This window comes from Pteropus vampyrus, unplaced genomic scaffold (assembly GCF_000151845.1).
Source record: "Pteropus vampyrus isolate Shadow unplaced genomic scaffold, Pvam_2.0 Scaffold69, whole genome shotgun sequence".
Lineage (NCBI taxonomy): Eukaryota > Metazoa > Chordata > Mammalia > Chiroptera > Pteropodidae > Pteropus > Pteropus vampyrus.
The window spans coordinates 571,670-580,997 of record NW_011888850.1 but is presented as its reverse complement, the minus strand read 5'-3'; the positions used below and the strand labels follow the sequence as shown (position 1 = coordinate 580,997).

Below are 9,328 nucleotides of genomic sequence, written 5' to 3'. Positions count from 1 at the left end.
ATCAATCAGTGTGTGGAGGGGGAGGAGGGGTTGGCAATGATAGGGAAGCCTTCCGGCCACAGCCTAAGACCAGTCAAATCGCGGGAGGACTGGTGAGATGTGCATTTCTTCTGGAATAACTCTCCCATTTCGATGTTCTTCCATTCCGAGATCCCCTGTCTACTCACTCTTTGTCCCTTGTTTTTCTGTTTTCTGTTTTCCAGCTTATGATTATTGAAATGTACTATGAGCGATCAGGCATTATGTGTTGGCAGCAATAGCGGGTCTGAAGATCTCAGCATTTTTCTGCCCGAGGTTGAGCTCACAAAGCAACTGAAGTCCTTTGCTCTTAGGGAATGAGAAAGCATTTCTCTAGAAAGAAACAAGACTCCTATTTTGTGTGTATGTTTAAATATTGTCCATATTACATGTCACCCATAGAATAACACACTGGGATCGTAAACTGCCTATTAGAAACAAAGGAAGGGAAGGTTTCTTGTTTCCAGTTGGTGGGTGAGTGGGGCAGGAGGGCCGGAAATAGTGGATTATGAAGGACATTTGCTGTTTGGGGCTGCCTGGTATCCATTCTTCTTCTTAGTAATATTTTCCCAGTCTTCATTCGGGTAGTATACTAGTCAAATTTGGGAAGAAGACAAATGGCAGAACCACGGGATTTAACAAAGGGGCTTGTTGCAGAGGCATGGGTGGGATGGAGATCAACACAGGGCAGTGGAACACTAAGAGACTGGCACCAGCAGAAGAGGCCATCACCACCCTGGGCCTGATGAGACGGGAGCCTGGCTGGAGCTGGAGCTGGCTGGTAGGCTTGAGGGCCGCCCAGCAGTTGCTATCCCTCACGAGGAACAGGGCCTCTGCTGGGACCCTAGCAAGGCAAGGGCCAAGCTGGGGAATAGTCACCCGGACCCTGTTCTCCTCCCACCATCTGATCTCCCATTGGTGTTCCCAGGGTCAAACCTAGCTACAAGCCAGAGAGCTAGTGAGCTGGGGCGATGCAGTATGAAGGGTTTGCCCCTGAGGGTCAAGAACAGAGCAGAGAATGGAGCGGGGGCGAGAGTCAAACAGGGCAGGCATCATGCCTCTTCCACCAGCCATGCGCTCTGGGATTAGAGACTCCACTCCAAAACCATAGCCCTAGGCTCTGATTAGCTGGCTCTGATTAGCTGGCCCCGATCAGCGTGTTCCATCCCCCTGGCCACAGGACTTAGTTCAGAACACACGACCCGATTCAGGCCAACAATCCAAAATAATTCATGTTTTAGAGACTTTTGGAAAAGACATCTCACTTCTATGAGAGCTCCTAGGAGAGAGAGGTTTTTTTCCCTTCTTGCTAGGCATAAATGAGAAGACATGCAGCCCCTAAAGCTGCTTCCAGCCATTTTGCAAGCATGCAGGGAGTCAGCTTTAGGATGAAGCAGGTACCAAGAAAGAGAAGATGAAAAGAAACTGTATCTTTGTGCCATCGTCGGGCCACCCAAACTCATTCTATCACTATAGTTTTTAATTACTGAGCCAATACCATCTTTTTATTATTTATGTTAATTCACATTGGAGTTTCTGTTACTTGCAACCAAAAGCATCTTATCAAAGTCGCCAAAAATGGGCCTGGACCCAGAGAACATTTGCCCATTCAGTGCATCCCAGAAGAAAGAGCACCATCAAACAAGGCAAGCTATAGTTTGATAGGGGTAACTGTAATGCAAACAATAGGAAGACTTGAACAGGATCAAGTTCAAAGTGCCTGTGGAACGGTGGGAGCTGGAATCACGGGACCCAGGGTTCCATGTCTGGTACAGACAAAGTTGGCGAGAATTCAGGTCAAGAGCAAATGAAGAAGACCACATCATGGTGGTGAGTGTGTCTGTCTGACGGGCTTTCAAGGCCTGGGGCAGGTTGTTCAGACAGTTTGAATGAGGTCATCACATTCTTTAAGCAGCAGGACACAGCTTTCCCCATATTTCTTGAGAATACTTGGCTGTCGAGGCAAAACCGGTGCTGCGTTCTCAGCATTATCCGTCATGACTCAGGAGAGTAAGTCTTGGAGCTCGGCCTGTGGTTTCAGTCAGAATTAAGGGGCGGAGGGAGGAGACGAGGTTGTCCCCAGGCTGGCACTCGCTTTGCTGCCAGCCGCAATACAAAATACTCTTTAATAACGCCTTCCTTTGTTAGGGATTGTAATAATGCCTCTCCTTGGTCGGAACATTAAAGACGTGCACTCCTGGAAGTGCTGGTGGTAAATAGGAAGATAATAGAAATAGTATTAGTTATATTTATTGAGCACTTGTTATACACCTGGCTCTAATCCAAGTACTTTATGTGCACTTATTCATTTAATCCAGAAGTCCCCAACGTTTTTGTCACCACGGTCCGGTACTCCTATGAGAATCTAATGCCCAATGATCTGAAGTGGAGCTGAGGCGATGATGCTAGTGCTGGGGAGCGGCTGCAAATACAGATGAAGCTTTGCTGGCTCACCCACCTCCTGCTGTGTGGCCCGGTTCCTAATAGGCTGTGGACCAGTACCTGGTACAGGCCCGTGGCCCCAGGGTTGGAGACCCCTGATTTAATCTTCACCACATCCTATGAGAAAATTACAGTTATTTTTCCAAATAGGCAGGTGAGGGAAATGAGAAGTCACATGGGTTGAGTTTTAAGCAATAGAAAGGGTTTTAGTCATCTGGTTCACCCTCTTTAATAAACTGTGATGTATTATAAATATGAACCTGAATGTAAATGTACATATGTATTATGAAGAATAACATAACGAATGCCCGAATGTTCACAACCATTTTGAAAAGTGGTGCTCTCAAAGACGCTGTGTATCAATTCCCTAATTGAACCCTCACATCCTCTGCCCTTGAGGTAAACCCTTGGCTGAACTTGGTTTTTCTCATTCCTTGCTTATTCTATGTGGTTTTACTACCTATAGATCTGCCCAACCCATGTTAGGCCTTTCAATCGCATCAGACACACTTAAAATCTTAAAAATGTATTATTTATAAGTTTTTGAAATTTATATAAATAGTATCATTTTGTATAATAATGCAACATGACGTGAGATTTATTCATGTTGATACAGGTAGCTCTGTTTACTCATTTTTCACAGAAATGTGATATTTCTTTCTATGACTATACCATGCTTTATTTTTACTATTGTGATTGTTGGACAGTGTGATAGGGGGCTTTTACTATTCAAACTTCACCACTATGAACACTCTGCAAATGTCTCTGGTGCCTACCATAGGCAAGAGGCCCCCCAGGGTATAAGCGTAGGAGCAGAGTGTTTAATTTGTAGGGTATATGCAGCCGCAAATACCCCGAATAAAGACTAGCTGTTTAGCAAAGTGATTGTGTTAATGTACACTCCCACAAGCAGTGTATAAGGGTTCCTATTACACCAGTCTTGCTTACCGTTCGTATTTTCAGATTTTTCGAAAAAATATTTTTCTGAGTATGTTGGAAATTGTTTTATTTGTTTCAAATCAGTATTCAAATACTCGTTTGGTATAACTCTGAAGTCTCTCTTCCTATATAGGTTTCCTCTCCATCTCTAATTTTGCTCTTTTTACGACTTCTTTGTTGAAGAAACCAGGTCATTTGTTCTGTATAGTTTCCCACAGTCTGGATTTTACTGATTGCCTACAATGTGTCAATCAACATGTTCTACTGAACCTTTGAGTCCCTGTAAATTGGTGGCGTGATCTGGAGAATAGGTCTGATTTAGCTTTATTTATTGGACAAGAATACTTCAGATAATGTGTTATACTTCTACCCATTAGGAAACATATCATATATGGATAAGTATTTTTTTTATGATGTTAACAACGGTCATTGATGATTATTACCTAGCTTCATTACTTAACTATGGTGTTAAAATGTTATCACTCCCATTTCATTTATTAGCTAGGATTTGTCTATGAAGAAATCCTTCTCCTCATCAACTACTTGATATCCTAAGATACAGTTTATAAATAGATTCAGTTTGCTTGATTCCTTTTATTTACTTGTTTTCAAAATAACAAATTGGTTCCCAGCATCCTCTGGATATGACCAGTGAACTTTTTTAATGATTATCCACCACATTTAAAATATATTTGATATTCCAACTCATTGCAACTACTAAACTTACTGATGTTCAATTGTCCCATCTTTGGCCAGTGGGAGTCTGAGTTGGTTTGTATGTGATTTTGACCCATCTGTAATATACTTTTTATGTCACAGACTTGAAATCAGCTATTTCCCCAGAAGTTTGGAAAAAAATATTAAGAGTAACAACCTGGGTGCTAGGTGTTGTTATTTGCTTATTGTTAAAGACAACTTCTTGCTATTGGGTTGGTGATGGCTCACCCTTGCTTTTTTTCATATTAAATGTTTTTTTTTTTATCAATTTGGCATAGGTTTATAATGATATTTCTCCAATTTACTAATGAGCGTGAACATCTTCCATATGTTTATTTCTTCTTTATTATTCCTTTGTGGTGACAGAACTATTCATATCTTTAAGGTAAATTATATTAAAAGATTTTCTAGTATTAAACTAACCTTGGTCATATGTATTTTCCTCGTAATTCACTGGGCTATTTAGTTTGCTAAATGTTTTATTTAGAATTGTTGCATTTGTGTTTATGAGTGAGACTGTCGTATAATTTTCCTCGTGTGATCCTTGTCTCGTTTTGACACATTAGCTTTGTGGAGTTATTTGGAGTGTTCTTCCTCTTCCATCTTCCTACCCTTCACGTCCCTCTTCCTCTTCCTGTCCTTCTCTTTCTTCTTAAGAAGTTATATAAAAAGACTGGAAACTTTCTGATCCTCGAATGTTTGTTAGAGTGTACTGTTGCTTTCTTTATAGGAAAACAAAACCCACAACCAGAGATCGAATTTATTTTAAGATTATAAAAATAGTCAGGTTTTCCGTTCTTGAATCAGAATTGGAAAGTTATACTTTACGAAACTTGTCTATTTTGTATTTCCTATTGTAGGTCTAATACGATGTCGAACTGAGTATGTTCTCATCTAAACTAGTGCTCTCCACCAATTCCTCCAGTGTTCCTCTGCTACCCTTCTTCGTCTCAGAATTCTATTCTTCCAGTTAAGTAGGACACAAGTCTTGAAGTCTTGTTTGATCCTCTCTTTCTCTTTCAACCCATTTGCGATCAATCAGGAAATCCTTTTGACCTTTCCAGAGTCTGACCATTTTCGCCATCTCCATTACACCGAATGTCTAGTCTGTTAGGGCCGCCGTAACAAAACATCACAAACTGGGTGCCTTATAAACAACATAGATGTATTTCTCAGAGTTCTGGAGGCCGGAAGTCCAAGATCAAGGAACCAGCATGATTGCTTTGTGGTGAACCAGCCAGATCTTTTCCTGGTTCACAGCCAGCATCTTCTGGCGGTGTCCTCACATGCCGGAAGGGAGGCTAGGGAGCTTTCTTTCATAAGTACAGTAATTCCATTCATGAATGCTCTTCCGTTATGACCTGAGTACCTCCCAAAGTCCCTGCCACCTAGCACCATAGGCTTCGGGGGTGAGGATTTCAACATATGAATTTTGAGGGAGACTCAAACATCCAGACCATGGCGCCAAGCTGTCTATCCATCATGACCTCCTGCTTGGCACACAGTATTAACTGATGCTCCAGCTTTCACTCTTGTTGCCCTCCAGTCTGTTCTCCACACAGCACTTCGAGTGAGCCTTCTAAATGTTAACTTACCCTTCAGTGTCTTCCCAGCAATTGAGAATAAATTCTGAGTCACCATATGGCCCACAAGGTACTCTGTGGTCTGCCCTCCTGTTGTCTCTTGGACCCTACAGAAGACTGTAGAGAGTTTTCTACACTCTTCTTTTCCTCCCCCTGCTCCAGATACCTCTCGTTGCTCAGACAGGCCTGGTTTAGGGGCTCTTACATTTTGGGGTCCCTCTGCTTGGAAGCGCTTCCCTTTAATATCTGCATGGCTCACTTTCCAGCTTCTTTCAGGTCTTGCATACATGATACATCATCAAAATCCTTCCTTCACCAAACTATAAAATGCCACCTCTATCTAGTCAGTTATTGTCATCCTTAACCTTATTTATTTTTTTTTCTTAGCATTCATCATCGCCTGATTTATATGTTTGTTTATTGTCTATCTTCCAATATTAGACTAGAATCTCCTTCAAGGTAGGGCTTATCTGTTTTGTTCGTTGCTGTATCTCCAGTGTCCGAACCCACAGCATGGAACATAGTAGATATTCAATAAATCGGAGTTACAAATTCTCAGGGGAGACTTTTTATTTCACTTTTCACCCAATGCCACGACTCTGCCTTCTTCATGTGGCAGTTTTGTTCTTGTGTTTTTGTTGTCATTCACCGTTTTCCTAAGGCGTGGGTAGCCCTTTGGAAATCTAAATTTGTGAAGGAAGTATCTGCCTTTTCACCCGATACCTTCTAAGGGCCCTTCTTTCATCGCTTCTTAAAAATTCTGAATTCTTGCTCTCGCTACATTTTTTTTTTTTTTTTGGTCCTCTGAGGATTCCTCTTACGCTCTTGTGAGTGTAGCTGTGCATTTCAAGAAATTATCTCTAAATGTCGGATTTTAGGGAAGGATTTTAGGTGATGTGGCTTACCATATTAGTGGAATATGGTTAAGTGCCGTATGGAATATAGAACTCTCCAAACTTTCCTTTTTTTTTTTTAATGCAGTGCACAGAAGCCCGACAGAGGACTTGTCCGAGGTCTCGTTGCAAATGAAATAGCTGAGATCAGACCCTGGGGTTCCTCACCTTCAGAGTGACACTTCACTTCCATGTTGGGCTGATGCTCTGCCCTATTTTGTTTAGAGTGTCTAATAAAACAAATATTTTCTATCTATATGCAGAGAGGACAAAAACGAGGAAAAACCGTAATAACACAACAGTCTCCAGTGCTACGGAAACTATTGCAGCCACTGAGGAGGCTGTAAGGCCATTAGTGAGTATGTAATAGAAAGTAGCTCTGGAACAATGGCTTATTTCAGCAGAGTTGCTTTTGTCAGAAGTTGCTTCTTTGCTTTTTCTTTTATTTTTTCTGTCTGAAAGACGTATTTTCTTTAGGATTTCTGCTCTGGCCTAAGGCTGGGCGGCCATCTCCCTTCTGTTCCTGCAGTTCATTTAGGCCGCACGTCAAGTAGTTATCAGTCAGAGTGGAAACACTGACACCTTGATAAATCATATGGCAGATTAAAAAAAAAAAAAACTATTATTGGCGCTGGCGAGATAGTATAGCTGGAAACAGGCTATACTTTAAGCAAAATGGCTGTGGATGGGAGCACTCATAACATTATGCAAATCAGTTGAAAACTGAGAAGTTCAGTCAATTAATCAATTTGCTGCATATGATACCAACTGACATTTTTCTTTTTAAACCTTATTTGTCTCGTGGAATTGACTCACTTTGGGGCCTGAATTGACTTAATTGCATAGTTTGTTTTGATATATGGTGCATAGTGATTGCTCTGTTGGAGCAAGATCAAATGCAACAAATAGGCCATGAATATTAGTGGACAGCCTCAGTTGGTAGATTGCTGTCTAAGCTTTTCCTTTCAAAATAACTTACTGCTGCCAACCTAGTAGTTTGTTGGTTTAAAAAGCATGTCAGTAATAGAGAGTACAGCATTCTGTCCAGTGACTTAAATTTTAATGTATCACATCAAATCACTGGATCAGTTAATTCAGTACTGGTTTTGATTGGTAAGGTTATGATGACCTTTGAAATGTAGGAAACAAGCTATTCTGGGATACCTGTCTTTGGTCTTTTGCTTTGAAGATTTTCCTTAAATTAACAGCATTAAATTATATTTTCTAAAAACTATACAAGTATTATTACAACGCATAACTATTTTTAATGGTAACATTGTATTCCCTTGTAGTAACGTAAAACAGTTCACTTAAATATTCTGTTGTCAGGTTGTTTCTTGTTACTGATTATTATAAATAGTGCTCAGTTGAACATCTTTGTACATTAAGTTTTTTTTCTGTGTCGTAAATCATTCTTTTAAGCTAGCACCCCGTAATTATACTAGAATTATTTAGTCAAAAGTTATAGATGTTTTTCCAGCTTCTAAGACAAACAACCAAATTATTTTTCTGGAAGGATATCCTTATTAATATTTACTCTGACAAGATTCATGAAGATTTATCTCACCACACCTAAGGCAGTATGAAATATCACATTTCTTTAAAAATGCTATTTTAACTAGTAAAAATTATAGCTTCTTAAATTTGCATTTTTCGATTATTCTTGTTTGAATTTTTTTTATTAGTTATTTTTTGAAGAACAGCGAACTAGTCTGTTCCTGTCTGTTCCCCACTTATATAGTGGGATCTCACTGCTTTTTTCTCATAGAGTAGTATAAAATCATTACATACTAATTAAATTAATTTTTTGTCTTATGTATGATAAACGTTATTGTTCATTTAGTCTGTGCATTTTATTTTTCTTTTGTGTTTTTTTAATAAAACCTCTAAATTTTTATATAACCACATCTATCATCCTGTTGTTATTTTTTACATTGTATTTAAGCTTGGGAATCAAATATAAATAGATGGTAAAGACATCGATCATAGTGTTTACTTTTAACAGTGCTATTGAGGTATAATTTACATACCATAAATTCATTTGTTTTAAGTATCTAATCAGTTACTTTTAGTAAGTTCAGAGTTGTGCAACCCTCACTACAATCTAAATTTGGAACACTTCTATCACCTCAAAAGAAGCTTCATGCGGATTTTCAGTCACTCCTAATTTCTATTCCTAGTCCTGGGCAAACACTAATCTACTTTCTGCCTGTAGGGATAACTCTATTCTAAATATTCTGTAGAAATGGAATCGTGCAATATGTAGTCTTTTTGGACTGATTCCTTTAATTTACTATAATGTTTTCAGGGTTTAGTTGTAGCCTATACAAATATTTTATTCGTTTTTACAGCTGAATAATAGTCCATTGATGGAGAGACCACATTTTGTTTATCCATTTATCCTTTGATAAACATTTGGGTTGTTCTTTCCTTTGGACTATTATGAATAAAGGTGCTATGAACATTCACACAAGTCTTTGTGTGGACATATAGTTTTACTTCTCTGGAGTATGTACCTAGGAGTGTAATGGCTGGGTTGTATGGTAAATTTACGTTTAACCCTTTAAGAAACAGCAAATTACTTTCCAAAGTGGCTATGCCATTTTCCACTCTCATCAGCATTGTTCCAGTTTCTCTGCATCCTTGACAGCACTTATCATTGTCATTGTCAACTTTTTATACTACACTCCTTCGCTTGTCTCTTTTGTTTTGCTCTGTAATGCAAGGTAAGGATTC

The 9,328-nt window shown here is 39.5% G+C and overlaps 1 protein-coding gene across 9 annotated transcripts in view; it reads left to right on the top strand.

Moving 5' to 3' along the window:
* Positions 1-9,328, top strand: part of RAPGEF5 (Rap guanine nucleotide exchange factor 5) — a 416,073-nt gene that overhangs the window by 144,102 nt on the left and 262,643 nt on the right. Inside the window, exon 1 of one of the 9 annotated variants that reach the window (XM_023531488.1) lies at positions 6,859-6,947. The exons of the other annotated variants lie outside the window; for them this stretch is intronic. The gene's annotated coding sequence lies outside the window, so the exon portion shown is untranslated. Of the gene's footprint in view, positions 1-6,858; positions 6,948-9,328 lie in introns of those variants that run through there. 9 annotated transcript variants of the gene reach the window in all.